This window comes from Miscanthus floridulus, chromosome 19 (assembly GCF_019320115.1).
Source record: "Miscanthus floridulus cultivar M001 chromosome 19, ASM1932011v1, whole genome shotgun sequence".
NCBI classification, from domain to species: Eukaryota; Viridiplantae; Streptophyta; class Magnoliopsida; order Poales; family Poaceae; genus Miscanthus; species Miscanthus floridulus.
In genome coordinates, this window is record NC_089598.1 from 78,652,604 (window position 1) to 78,667,414 (window position 14,811).

The following is a 14,811-nucleotide window of genomic DNA, read 5'->3' on the forward strand; positions in this document are numbered from 1 at the left end:
GTGATAAATCGGTGATAGTGTTAGCTCTAAAAATTTTACAGTACATTACTAATATTATTAGCTGCTCACTGTAATTTTGTAGCTCCAGAATAATTAGTTTGCGAGATAAATAATGATGCCCTATTTCGAATAAATATTACATCGATAGAATGAAATAAAGAAGCAACTTGGGTTTGTATAACTAAAATAATTATAGGGAAATAACGCCTTATTCGACAACATGGATATGTAGCCTAAGTACGGTCATCGTTAGAACTAGCTCGTTAACTTGAGAGGTGCAAATCGTATATTACGAGTCACAATTACAGTGATTAATTACGTCTTTGCATTGCATCGCATTGCATATCATAATAGGGTCGTCGATGGATCGCGGAGTCATCGGGAGTTGCTGGAGAAATGGTGTCTCGATGATCATGTCATCATGATGGGAAGCTAACTTTTGATTATATCTTGCCCAGGCAAGCCCCGGTGCAAAACCCATATTTTTCTGTACTTTAAATTATATTTGTGCATTAAGTTTTAAGGAGTTAAATGAAACCCACTTGCATATATATATCCTATGAGTCTTACTAGTATGACAGAATCATGTAGATTGCTATGCTACAGGACTCCGATAGAAGTCGAGTGATTGTCTGTCACTCGCGAGAGATAGGAAATATATTACTGTATTATTGTCACTTGGAAAATATAAATGGTGGAAAGGAAAATGGTGACCGGATAGAGATATGGTTTGGATATTGGTGGGTGTAAGAGGTTGTGTCCTGCGGCCATGGGGCATAGCTTGGTTACACTGCTTTCCTTGTTTGTCTCGGTTAAGGACCGTTGCATAAGACGCTAGGCAAGTCACAAACTTATTATCCCGAGCACATACTTGGGTATGGGCGCTTGGAAGACTTGTTACTCTCTTGTCATGGGTTTCGGCTTTTTTCAGACCGACTGTTTTGGTGGTTTTTGGGTTAGGAGGTCCGTGCACCGCACTGAGTCCGGGACTTAGGGGCGGGGGCTTGGAGTCCTAGTTTGGACGGGAACCTAAACCCCGTGATAGGAGGGTAGTGGGTAGGTCATGCTTGTGCCCAAGGTACAAGCGGGGCATGTGTTTTTTGGGTACCCAGTTGGGGGAAATGATTCACGAATCGCCGGCATTCTGGTACGACTTGTCTTAACTCTAGCACCGTAGTAAGAACTGAAAGATGAAAGATGGAAAAAGGAAATCCGATTGCTTACCATCTGCTTGAAAGTAGCACAGGTGCTTACATAGAATGGTTAGTTAATGAACTAATGCACTGCTAATAAAAATTAAATATAAGGACGCACTTTTAGTAATGCTTCCTGCAGAGGCAATAAACCCACAAGCCAGATAGCCTTGCATATCCTTAGAGTCTTTTCTTTCCTTCTGTCGGGTAAGTCTTGCTGAGTACAATTGAGTACTCCGGGTTTTATTTCCCCTATTATAGGTGACAGGTGGATGCTAGAGCTGACCCTTGTGTGTCGAGCCTGCCCTCGGACGTCGGGCGAGGCGGAGCCAGCCCTTAGCCGTCAGGCGAGGCGGAACCAATCTTTTGTCGTTCGGGCAAGAAGCGTAGTAGTGTTCTTGTCTGACTGGAAACGTCAACATTCGATGGTTATTAGTCCCACCTCATTGGGTACCCCGGTATTAGGTCCCTAACAGTAGCCCCTGAGCCCCTGAGCCTCTGGGTGATTTGGATAGGATCGCCTGGAGGGTATTTCGATTCGCCAGAGGGTGCGCGCGAGCATACCCATCGGGTGTAGCCCCCGAGCCCCCAATTGATTCGGATAGAATCGCCTAGGGGGTATTTTGATTCACCAGAGGGTGCACACGAGCACACCCAACGGGTGTAGCCCCTGAGCCCCCGGGTGATTCGGATAGAACCACCCGGGGGGGTAATTTTGGATCCTTCGCGAGTAAGGCTGTGGGATTCGGTTTTTGTCAAGTGGATAGTTTTAAGGGCACCCTAGTATCTTGTTCGTGGGGATTTCATCCAGGGTCAGCCTGGCTGGGACTCGATTGTGGATCGAGACCCCCCTACTACTCGTGTACCTAAGTCCTGGTCGCTTGTGGGCACATCCCTCATTGGGATGGCCATCAAGACTGTTGGGCCGGCCCTTGGACCCGTATTCCCTTAGTGGGAAAAAGAGTCCCGGTCTGCTTGGGGAAGGCGAACCATCCGGCGCGATTTTGGTGGGAAAGGATAGGGATCGCGGGCGCGTATCCCGTGACGTGACGCGGCGGTGTGTCGTGGTAGGCTCGGAGATCGAGGCGGACGGTTGCCCTTCTCGCATCCGTCGCCCCTATAAAACCACGGGGTTCGCCCCCAGGGTTTTGTACTTCACCTTTTTGTCTTCACATTGTCAACCTCCACCGTCAATCGAAAGAGCCTCCCACACTCGCATCGCGGCCGCCGTCAAGCTCGCATCCGCATCGCAGCCGCCGTCGAGCTAGCATCCGTATCACAGCCATCATTAAACTTGCATCCACCCCCCTCCCAGTCATTTCAGCGGATCCAGCATCACCCCTCATCGCCTGGAGCACCTCGTTAGCCATGGCTTCCTTCGCTCGTTGACCGCCGCCGAGGTGTGGCAGAACCTCCTAAATTATAGGGCCCACATGCATCTGTCACTGTCCAATGACCTCTGATGACTATGCATATGTTCCTAATAACTTAAGAAGACTATCGGGTGTCCCTATGGAACCCCGAATCATCCACGATTTTCCGAGCAGGATCCCATTACAGAGTCATTGCAGTATTACAACAGTTTATTCATTAATATACATTAGAGTGAAATAGCGGAAGTCTTACAATAACTTAGTTACAAAACAGTTGTTTCACAAACTAAGTATGATTATTATTACAAACCATAGTAGTGGAGTGTCATTAGTATCATAAACATAACACACAACGAAAGTGCCCTACCCAAGGGCCACACATTTACTTATCATCATCGATTTGAACAACAGTCATGCAGCACGGCCCAAGATAGACCTATGCATGAGGCTCACCTGCAACAAGGGTTTAACGAACCCTGAGTACAAACGTACTCAGCAAGACTTAACCAAAATATAAACTGATAAGACTCAGGAATGCAGGCTCAGGGATTCAAGGTATGGCTTTAGCAAGATTTAAAGTTCTTTTGCGTAAAAGCTCTTTAAAAAGATTCTTTCTTTCAACATTTAATCCTTCTTAAAATCATATATGAATCTGCCATGATCTGTATTGAGATCATAAACTTCGTATCAAACCCTTTCTCAAATCTTCCTCAAGTTTCATTTATTAACTATGATGATAAACAGTGAGTTGAGTCTCCATAACCGAGGAGCAACGACAATTCAAACCGATTATAACCTAGCTGGGGATTCCCAACCACACGACATATGCAGGTACCCAACCTACATATACCAATCAACCCTCAGATCCTCTAAAACAAGAACGGGTCCACGCCACCCGAGAATACAGTACTCCACCAATCTAGCCCATTGCCACGTGGGTACATGCTACTCTCGCCATCTCTCCCCTCCCAGTGCGCGAGTAGCCACTCTCGTAATAGAATAGCCAAGTTAAGGCTTACCGGAGTATGTGATCAGTACTACAAAGTCTCACCTCATGCAATTCAACAATGGACGTGTCTTAATCGACATAGGCGAAAAGAACCCGCTCACAAGACCTCCATGTCTTGTGGCTCCCATACACCGAGAACGCCCGGTCTAGATTTATTACTCCATATCCTCATATCTCATGATAACATAAATAACCAGTCGTATCCAAGAAACCATTATATCTCACAGGTGACCGGTGATCACCTGACTTTTATCGTTCTAAGCATGGCTAAGCATAAATAAGCATTCTCAGATTGAAATGGATAACAAGGTTGATATTGAAAAACAAGGTTGGTAATGCACCAATTAGGTTTTCACTCAACTCCTAATCACTTAATGCAGTACTAAAAAGCAAAAGCGATATAAATTTATAAAACACAAGGTAGGTTTAAATGCATCCGGAGCTTGCCTTGGTTGTTGAAAAAGTCAGGTTCGGGAGACGTTCCACAGATATCAATCCCGACCTCAATAGACAGATTAACTTCCTCCACAACTTGATTAACTACCACCTTCTCCCTTTCGTTCACTATACGTAGTAACAATGCCATGTTTAATATGATGCGAGATATAAAACATGATGCTTGACAATGGATGCAAAAGTTAATAAGTTGAATACAACTTTCCTTCGCAGTACAGTTGCAAACCAACAACTAACCAAACATTTTCACAAACTCAAACACTTACTTTAAGTACCAAAGATCATATCATGCTAATGACCCAAGGTCATCACTCAATCCAAAATTCAAACAAAACCTAAGTCATCAAGGTTTACTATTTGCTTTTATGAATTAATTATTTAATTCAAAATTATGAAACAAATCAACTAAAAATTTAAATACTAAAAATTAGGGTTTTTGGAAATTCCAACTGAATACAAAGATTTTGAACTTGATTCAAACCATACAAGTCAACACATATAACATAAAAGTAAACTTGTTTTAGTGTATGCATATCAAAATTTTCACTAACACAAAAATGATGTGCAATGCATATGATGACATGGCATGTTTTAGGGTTTAAAACACCAGAGGTGTTACAATCCTTCCCCCTAAAAGAAATATCATCTCGAGATTTAAAGTCCGAGGGTAAGTAATGGAAAAGGAAATATGTCAAGCAAAAACATTCCAAACTTAACCATGAAACAGCTCAGGTCCTTTTACAAAACATGGTTAGTAACAACAGAGCACAACTAACTTTATTCTATATTGATGCAAGAAACTCTGGAAACTATTCTAGCAAGTAATCTTTGGATTCCCAAGTAGCTTCTTCTTTAGAATGTTGATTCCATTGTATCTTGTAGAATTTGATTGTCCTCCTTCGAGTGACATGGTCTTTCTGATCTAGAACTCGGATAGGATATTCAGAATAGGTCAAATCAGGTTCAAGTCCCACTCCTTCAACCTCAACATTCTGATCAGACACTCAAAGACATTTCTTTAATTAAGAAACATGGAACACATCGTGTACAGCTAAGAGATGTTCTGGTAACTTCAAGCGATATGCCACCTTTCCATACCTCTCCAAAATTTGAAATGGTCCAATATAACGAGGTGCCAACTTACCTTTAACACCAAAATGGTTGACTCCTTTCATTGGTGATACCTTCAGATATACATAATCCCCCTTGTTAAATACCAATGGTCTACGTCGTTTATCTGCATAACTCTTTTGTCGGGACTGAGCTATCTTCAAATTACTTTGTATCTGCCTAACCTTCTCTTCTGTTTCTTTCACAAGGTCAACTCCAAAGAACCATCTTTACCTGGGTTCAGACCAATTTAGTGATGTCCTACATCTACGACCATAGAGTGCTTCAAACGGAGCCATCTTAATGCTCTCTTGATAACTATTGTTGTACGAGAACTCAACCAAAGACAAACATTCATCCCACATATTGGAATAGTTAAGGACACAACACCTTAACATATCTTCAAGTACTTGATTTACTCTTTCAGTCTGACCATCAGTCTATGGATGATAAGCGGTACTATACAGAAGTTTGGTACCTAATGAAGAATGCAATTATTTCCAAAAGTTGGAGACAAACTGTGTACCCCTATCTGACACAATGGTCTTTGGTACTCCATATAGGCTCACGATTCGTGCTAAATACATCTTGGCATATTGGATAGTAGGATATATACTCTTGACTGGAAGAAAATGTGTTGACTTAGTTAGTCGATCTACAATAACCCATATTGAGTCAAAACCTTTTGATGTCTTGGGTAGACCAACGATAAAGTCCATACTAATATCCTCCCACTTCCAAGCTGGAATAGGCAATGGCTGTAATTCTCCAGCAGATCTCAAATGTATAGCTTTTACTTTTTGACAAGTATCACACTTGGCTATATATCGAGCAATCTCTATCTTCATTTTGGTCCACCAAAATCTCTGTTTCAAGTCATGGTACATTTTATTACTTCCCAGATGAATAGATAACTTGGTTGTATGTGCCTCTTCAAGAATTGACTGTCGCAACTCAGGAATCTTTGGTACCACTAGGCGATTCTTAAACCATAGCACACCTACATCATCTATCCCGAAGCATGCTGCTTTTCCCTTCCTGACTCTTTCTTTGATATGGGCTGTACCCTTGTTTTCTTTCTGAGCGGCAATAATTTGGTCTCTAATAGTTGATTCAACAGTTATATTGGTCAAACTACCTTGTTGAATTACTCTTATATTCAACTTCTCCATCTCTTGACATAAAGTTAGATCCATTGTTTTTACTGCTAGACAATTGCAATGACTCTTATGACTGAGTGCATCTGCAACCACATTGGCCTTACCAGGATGGTAATGCACCTCCAAGTCATAATCTTTAATCAATTCTAACCATCTTCTTTGCCGCATATTCAATTCTGATTGAGTAAAGATATACTTTAAACTCTTGTGATCTGTATAAATATGGCAAGTATTACCAAGCAGGTAATGCCGCCAAATCTTCAAAGCATGGACAACTGCTGCTAACTCCAGATCATGAGTTGGATAATGTTCTTCATGTTGCTTAAGTTGTCTGGAAGCATAGGCAATGACTCAGCCTTCTTGCGTCAACACACATCCAATACCCATACCCGAAGCATCATAATAAACGTCAAACGGCTTCTCGATATCTGGCTGTGCTAACACTGGGGTAGTGGTTAATAATTTCTTCAAAGTTTGGAAAGCTTCTTCACATTCAAGTGACCAGACAAACTTGGCTTGATTCTTCAACAATCTCGTGATGGACTTGGATATTCTAGAGAAATCTGGAATAAAACGACGGTAATAACCCGCCATTCCCAAAAAACTCCAAACCAAATGAACAGTGGTTGGTGGTTTCCAATCTAGTACATCCTTAACTTTGCTTGGATCTACTGCAACTCCTTCAGCTGACAAGACATGTCCTAAAAACTGTACTTCCTTTAGCCAAAAACCACACTTACTGAACTTGGCATATAACTGATGTTCTCTTAGGCGGTTCAGAACAATTCAGAGATGCTCCGCATGTTCTTTCTTGTTCTTGGAATATACTAAGATGTCATCAATAAACACCACAATAAACTTGTCTAGCTCAGGCATGAATACTGAATTCATCAGATACATGAAATGAGCTGGAGCATTCGTCAAACCAAAAGACATTACCAAGTATTCATATAATCCATATCTGGTGGTAAATGCCATTTTGGGAATATCTTCAGGCTTAATTTTTATTTGATGATAACCTAACCTCAAATCAATCTTGGAGAAAACTTTGGCTCCTGCTAGTTGATCAAAAAGTAAATCTATCTGAGGTAAGGGATATTTATTCTTAATGGTCACTTCATTCAATGGACGATAATCAACACACAATCTCAGGGTCTCATCTTTCTTTTTTACAAAAATAGCAGGACATCCCCAAGGTGATGAACTAGGTTGGATAAACCCTTTATCAATCAACTCTTGCAATTGAGTCTTCAACTCGGCTAACTCCTTGGGAGGCATCCTATAAGCTCTCCGAGAGATCGGAGCTATTCTAGGTTTTAGATCTATGTTAAACTGAACATCCCTATCAGGTGGTAGACTGGATAAATCCTCTGGAAAAACGTCTAGAAATTCACAAACTATAGGGATATCTCTAATCTCCTTGACGGAAGTTGCACAAACTTGTTCCACTGATCTCTTTAAGGTTGGAAGTTGGATAAGAAGCTAAGAATTATTATCTAGCAAACTCAACCTTATTGTCCTATTCAAAGTATCTATAACAGCTTTATGCTGATACATCCAATTCATTCTCAAGATCACATCTATATCCTAATCTTTTAGAATAATCATGGTGGTGGGAAAAATGTGCCCACCCAGGTTTATGGGTACCTGGTATACCATTTCCTTAGTACACAGACGTCCCCTGGGCGACTGTATATAGAAATTTTCTTTTGTTGCCCCAATTGGAATTTCATGCTTTATGACAAAGGTTCTATTGATGAATGTATGAGATGCACCAGAATCAAAAAGCATAACTGCAGGATGATCGGTGATAGGAAACATACCCAGCATCATGGGTTCCCCTTCTAGAATCTCCCCAGCTTGAGTATAGAAAACCCGCCCCGTCTTCTTTTCATCTTTGCCCTTCTGAGCATTTTGGTTGTTGTTCTTGTTCTGAGCTTGACCTTGTTGTTGGTTTCTGGGAGCCTTCTGAAAGTTTGGATTATACTGCTTAGGATATGGACATTCCCTAGAGAAATGACCGGACTTCCCACATTTGAAACATGGGTAATTGTGGCCTTGGGGTGTTGAAGCACGAACACCAGGAACATTTGACTGTTGGGAGTTTGGATAAGTCATGTCAGGATGGACATTTGGTTGTTGACCGGCTTAGAACTGCGGCGGACGATAAGGAGGACGATAGTGATTTACTGGATGATAGATTATCTTCTGCCTCTTTTGATTGCCACTAAAAGATCTAGATGGCCCACTCTTTTTCTTTTTAATTTCCTTATGCTGCCGATATTTTTCCTCTAAAGCAATAGCAATGTTGACTGCCTCATGATATGTGACATTGGTACAGGTAGTCATCATGGTCTAAAGTTTGGTATTTAGGCCACGCATGAACCACTTCTTTTTCTTGGCATCTGTGTTAACATGCTCAGGTGCATACTGTGAAAGGTGATTGAATTTGCCCACATACTGCATGACTGTTTGATCACCTTGCTTTAAAGCAAGAAACTCATCAAGCTTCATGGCCATAACTCCTTTCAGAATATAATGGGTATGAAAAGTCATACGGAACTCAGCCCAAGTTAACTAAACACCTGCTGGTTGCATAGCCACAAGGTTTGCCCACTAAGCACCTGCTGCACCTCTAAGCTGTTGGGCAGCAAAAATAGGCTTTTGAAACTTAGTGCATGGAATGAGGTCAAACTTCTGCTCCATGGTACGAAGCCAATCATCAGCTTCAAGTGGCTCATCAGCCTTGGTAAATACTGGTGGTCGTGTATCCATGAAGTCAACATTCGTAGCTTCTTGCCTTTGATGATTACGACCACGATTCCCTTACATCATATTTTGATTGCTTTGAGCTAACTCCCTAAGCAACCTAGCATTATCTACGGTCACATTGACTAGTGCTGTGATAGCATCAGCCAAATTTGGTGGAACTGGGGGTGGATCAAGAATACCATCCTCGTCTTGCAAAGAACTAGGAATAGTCGAACCCTGAGTATGATGCATCTGTTCATGACAAACCAAACTTTACTCACAAACATTTATTGAACTGTTAAAAGAGCTTGCTACAAACACATTACATAGGGCTCACTTATTTATACACAAGTCTGCACTTAAGCAAGACTACCCAACTAGACTAGAACTCAATATATTACAACTCTACTCTTCCCATCGATCACCTCAAACCTCATAATCGGTATCCATTCCGGAAACATTTCCACCTTCCTCATCACCTTCATTGACCATCATGACTTCTTCTAGATCTTCTTCTTCTTCTTTTGGTTCATCATCATCTGCTATGATGACACCAGGGTCCATTGCATCTACCTGAGGCTCATGATTTGGATTCAGGAGATTGTTCAGTGTATGGACTTCTTCATGCAGATTGGTATAATATTCTTCTAAGTCTTCTACATAGAACTCTAACTCATGAGCTCGGGCTCTAGCTACATCTTCTCTATGCCAAGCTTCATTTCTTCCTTCCACCATATGAACTAACATACGCTCATAGTTCTTATGAGCGGTGGTGAGACAACTCAATTGATCCTATAATTTACCCACCTAAATGGCATCCAAGGCCCTATCTCTAATAGCCTGTGCTAACTCTGCTGAAAGCCTCAGTACCTCAGCCTGGGGATCAGGCCTAAAGCTGTTACTGCTAGCACCATCACTCCTAGGGGCAAGTTGGTGACGAGGAACTCCTTTGGGTCCAACGGACTTATAGGGCGTTACCTTGGTACGAGCCATACTGTAGAAAGCAAGATTCCCAAAACAGTAAGATGATCAGATAAAAGTCTAAAGAGAAGCAAAGATGGATTACACTACTCAACCTAGACTACGAGGGAAAGTAAGTAACCAGTGGATTAATTATGATGCATGAATCGTCCATACGAAACTTAAACATCAAAGTTTATAAGATACATAAATAATAGTTCTTATTATATAGGGCATAATAAGATTACTACTCCACCATACAAAGCCTTTTTAATCAAATAAGGAGTGGCGAGAATGAATTAAGATAAGTCAGAAGCAATTTGAACCAAATTAACATGTTAAATTTATTTTACCAAATCATTTTGAAGTTTTTGTAAAACAATACTACAAAATCTTTATAATGGTCGCTCTAATACCATTCTGTGGTAGAACCTCCTAAATTATAGGGCCCACATGCACCTGTCACTGTCCAATGACCTCTGATGACTATGTATATGTTCCCGGTAACTTAAGAAGACTATCGGGTGTCCCCAGGGAACCCCGAATCATCCACGATTTTTCGAGCAGGATCCCATTATAGAGTCATTGTAGTATTCCAACAGTTTATTCATTAATATACATCAGAGTGAAATAGCAGAAGTCTTACAATAACTTAGTTACAAAACAGTTGTTTCACAAACTAAGTATGATTATTATTACAAACCATAGTAGTGGAGTGGCATTAGTATCATAAACATAACACACAACGAAAGTGCCCTGCCCAAGGGCCACACATTTACTTATCATCATCGATTTGAACAACAGTCATGCAGCATGGCCCAAGACAGACCTGTGCATGAGGCTCACCTGTAACAAGGGTTTAACGAACCCTGAGTACAAAAGTACTCAACAAGACTTAACCAAAATATAAACTGATAAGACTTAGGAATGCAGGCTCAGGGATTCAAGGTATGGCTTTAGCAAGATTCAAAGTTCTTTTGCGTAAAAGCTCCTTAAAAAGATTCTTTCTTTCAACATTTAATCCTTATCAAAATCATATATGAATCTTTCATGATCCGTATTGAGATCATGAACTTCATATCAAACCCTTTCTCAAATCTTTCTCAAGTTTCATTTATTAACTACGATGATAAACAGTGAGTTGAGTCTCCATAACCAAGGAGCAACGATGATTCAAACCAATTATAACCTAGCTAGGGATTCCCAGCCACATGACATATGCAGGTCCCCGACCTACATATACCAACCTACCCTCAGATCCTCTAAAACAAGAACGGGTCCGTGCCACCCGAGAATACAGTACTCCACCAATCTAGCCCATTGCCACGTGGGTACACGCTACTCTCGCCATCTCTCCACTCCCAGTGCGTGAATAGCCACTCTCATATTAGAATAGCCAAGTTAAGGCTTACCGGAGTATGTGATCAGTACTACAAAGTCTCACCCCATGCAATTCAACAACGGACGTGTCTTAATCAACACAGGCGGAAAGAACCCACTCACAAGACCTCCATGTCTTGTGGCTCCCATACACCGAGTCCGTCCGGTCTAGATTTATTACTCCACATGCTCATATCTCATGATAACATAAATAACCAGTCGTATCCAAGAAACCATTATATCTCATAGGTGACCGGTGATCACCCGACTTTTATCGTTCTAAGCATGGCTAAGCATAAATAAGCATTCTTGGATTGAAATGGGTAACAAGGTTGATATTGAAAAACAAGGTTGGTAATGCACCAATTAGGTTTTCACTCAACTCCTAATCACTTAATGCAGTACTGAAAAGCAAAAGCGATATAAATTTATAAAACACAAGATAGGTTTAAATGCATCTGGGGCTTGCCTTGGTTGTCAAAAAAGTCAGGTTCGGGAGACGTTCCACAGATATCAATCCCAACCTCAACAGATGGATTAACTTCCTCCACAACTTGATTGACTACCACGTTCTCCCTTTCGTTCACTATACGTAGTAACAATGCCATGTTTAATATGATGCGAGATATAAAACATGATGCTTGACAATGGATGCAAAAGTTATTAAGTTGTATACAACTTTCCTTCGCGGTACAGTTGCAAACCAACAACTAACCAAACATTTTCACAAACTCAAACACTTACTTTAAGTGCCAAAGATCATATCATGCTAATGACCCAAGGTCATCACTCAAACCAAATTCAAACAAAACCTAAGTCATCAAGGTTTACTATTTGCTTTGATGAATTAATTATTTAATTCAAAATTATGAAACAAATCAACTTCTTCCAATTGAGCTCAAAATTTTTGTGAAGACTCATCATATGATAACTAAGTGGAAAAACAATTTTCATAATTTTTTGATAATTATATAAGCCTAGAAAAATCATGGAAACCCATTTATTAATTAATTGAGCAATTTTTATCACATTTACAATATACTGAAAAGTAACATTTAATATTTTTCCTAAATCTTTTACATCTCAAAGAGGCCACACAAAAATTTTCATAATTTTTTGAGCACTAATTAATTCTATACAAAAATAACAAATCATAGCACTATTCATTCAATTCTGCAAAATAGAAAATTCCATTTTTCAAATGAAACTGTCACTAACATTGGGTCCCACTGTCAGCCCACGCTGACCACGACGGCGATGCTCGCTGACCGGTGATTCCTCACTGACGGTGAGGTCTCTGGCCATGGCGAATGTACCAACACATTCCCCACATCACAACACATCGATTGAAGGTACTAGCTAGACCAATTACGGTGAGTTTCGAGCTTGACGCCGGCCATGGCGGTCATGACGGCGCGGCTGCGCTACGCTGGTGAAACAAGGCCGGTAGCAGTTAAGCAAAAGGCCTAAGAAGAATCAGGAGCTCACCCCAAACACACTCAAGCAGAAATCTAGATCGGAGGAGCAACGAAGAAGCGAGTCGACGATCACCGCAGACACGGCGGCGCAAGCCACGTCGACGGCGGTGTTTCGGTGACTGCAGTGGATGAAACGGTCACCCAACAAAGCACAAAGCATCATGGAAACATGGTGAAGCTGAAGGTATGCTTAGCAAGGGCAGGGACAGACCGTAGAGCGCTGGCCATGGTGACGCGCACTCGACGGCGGTGCTGCCGGCCGCGAGGAAGAAAGGTGCGCACAACGGTTTCCTAGCGGAGTCAAGCTTCAAGGGATGGTCGGCTAGGTGTGCAAGGAGCAACCAGAGCTATGATGGGCTTTGCTGCGACTGGTTGGCGCTACGGAGACGGCACAAGCTCGACGGAGTTGAGCGGCGACGTCGGGAAAAGCAGAGGAAGGAAAACGGAGAAGAACGATGACGGTGTAGGCCTTATAGCGTGGCTCAAAAGCAAGAAGAAGCCACGCCGCAGCCTTCTCCACGCTAGGACGAAGCTGAACGTGGCCACGAGCACGCCTGGAAGCCAAAGGAAGCTCGCCGACGGTGAGGTGTCGCCCGAAGACACTGTTCACAGAAATTACCGAATTGGCACTCGTCTAATTTCCTAAATTACACCCAAATTTGTATGGTAACTCAAAAATCTCAAAAAATAAAAGTTGTTCCAAATTCAAAGTTCTACAACTTTTCTTTAATAATCATACACAAATTATGTCTACATTTTGAAATCCAAGTTTAAAATCAAAAGGGGACACTTTAAGAACATATCGCCTTTTCAAATTACTTCAAATTTTATATAACAACTTTGAAAACTCCAAAAACCAACTTTGTACACCTTGACAATCTCTACACTTTACCTTTTAGGCTCAACCCCAAAAGGTGGTTAGATTTTGAATTAGGTTTTCAGGGTAGAATTTAAATACTGAAAATTAGGGTTTTCGGAAATTCCAACTCAATACAAAGATTTTGAACTTGATTCAAACCATACAAGTCAACACATATAACATAAAAGTAAACTTGTTTTAGTGGATGCATATCAAAATTTTCACTAACACAAAAATGATGTGCAATGCATATGATGACATGGCATGTTTTAGGGTTTAAAACACCAGAGGTGTTACACGAGGAGTGGTGGCTGCCCGATAATGAGGACGTGTTGTCGCCACTAGAAGGGTATGTTGTGTCCTTCTCTCACTTCCATGAGCGGGGATTCGCCATACCTGCTCACAAGTTCCTTCGGGGGCTGTTGGATTACTACAAGTTGGAGCTGCAGCACCTTACCCCCAACAGGATTTAGCACATGGCAGCGTTCGTCGCCCTATGTGAGAGGTTGTTGGGGATTGATCCTCACTTCGACCTGTGGTGGCATCTCTTCGTCGTGAATCTTCTAAAGAAGCGGGTCAGGAAGCAAGAGCTGCACGTGTCGATGGGATGCGCCGGCATTCACCTCCGCAACAACCGGGCAAAAGCATACGCGTTAATGCATCTGTCGACCTCCAACAAGGGGTGGCATTCGCAATGGTTCTATGTCAAGGATGATGCCACCGCCCCCCTACCAGTTTTCTCTAGGCGTGTCATCGAGGAGACCCCGAGGTCGTGGAAGTGGGGCATTCCGGCCAAGGAAAAGAAGAACCTCAATGACCTTCTCGCTGCCCTCCAAACTTTGAAGGATAGGGGCATGAAGGGATCGGGGATCATTGGTGCTTACCATGCAAGGAGGGTGGCACTGCTAATGGCGTGCGTGCTTCCCCTGCACCAGATGGTGCCCGGGGCATCATTCGAAGGGACGGTGCTTGTCGATGAAGCGCTCCCTCCCTCCGAAGTGGCATAGCGCATCAAGGAGGCGATGGAGTCTTTGAAGGACACCACTGGCATCATCCTTGATTTTGTGTTTATGATGATGGGG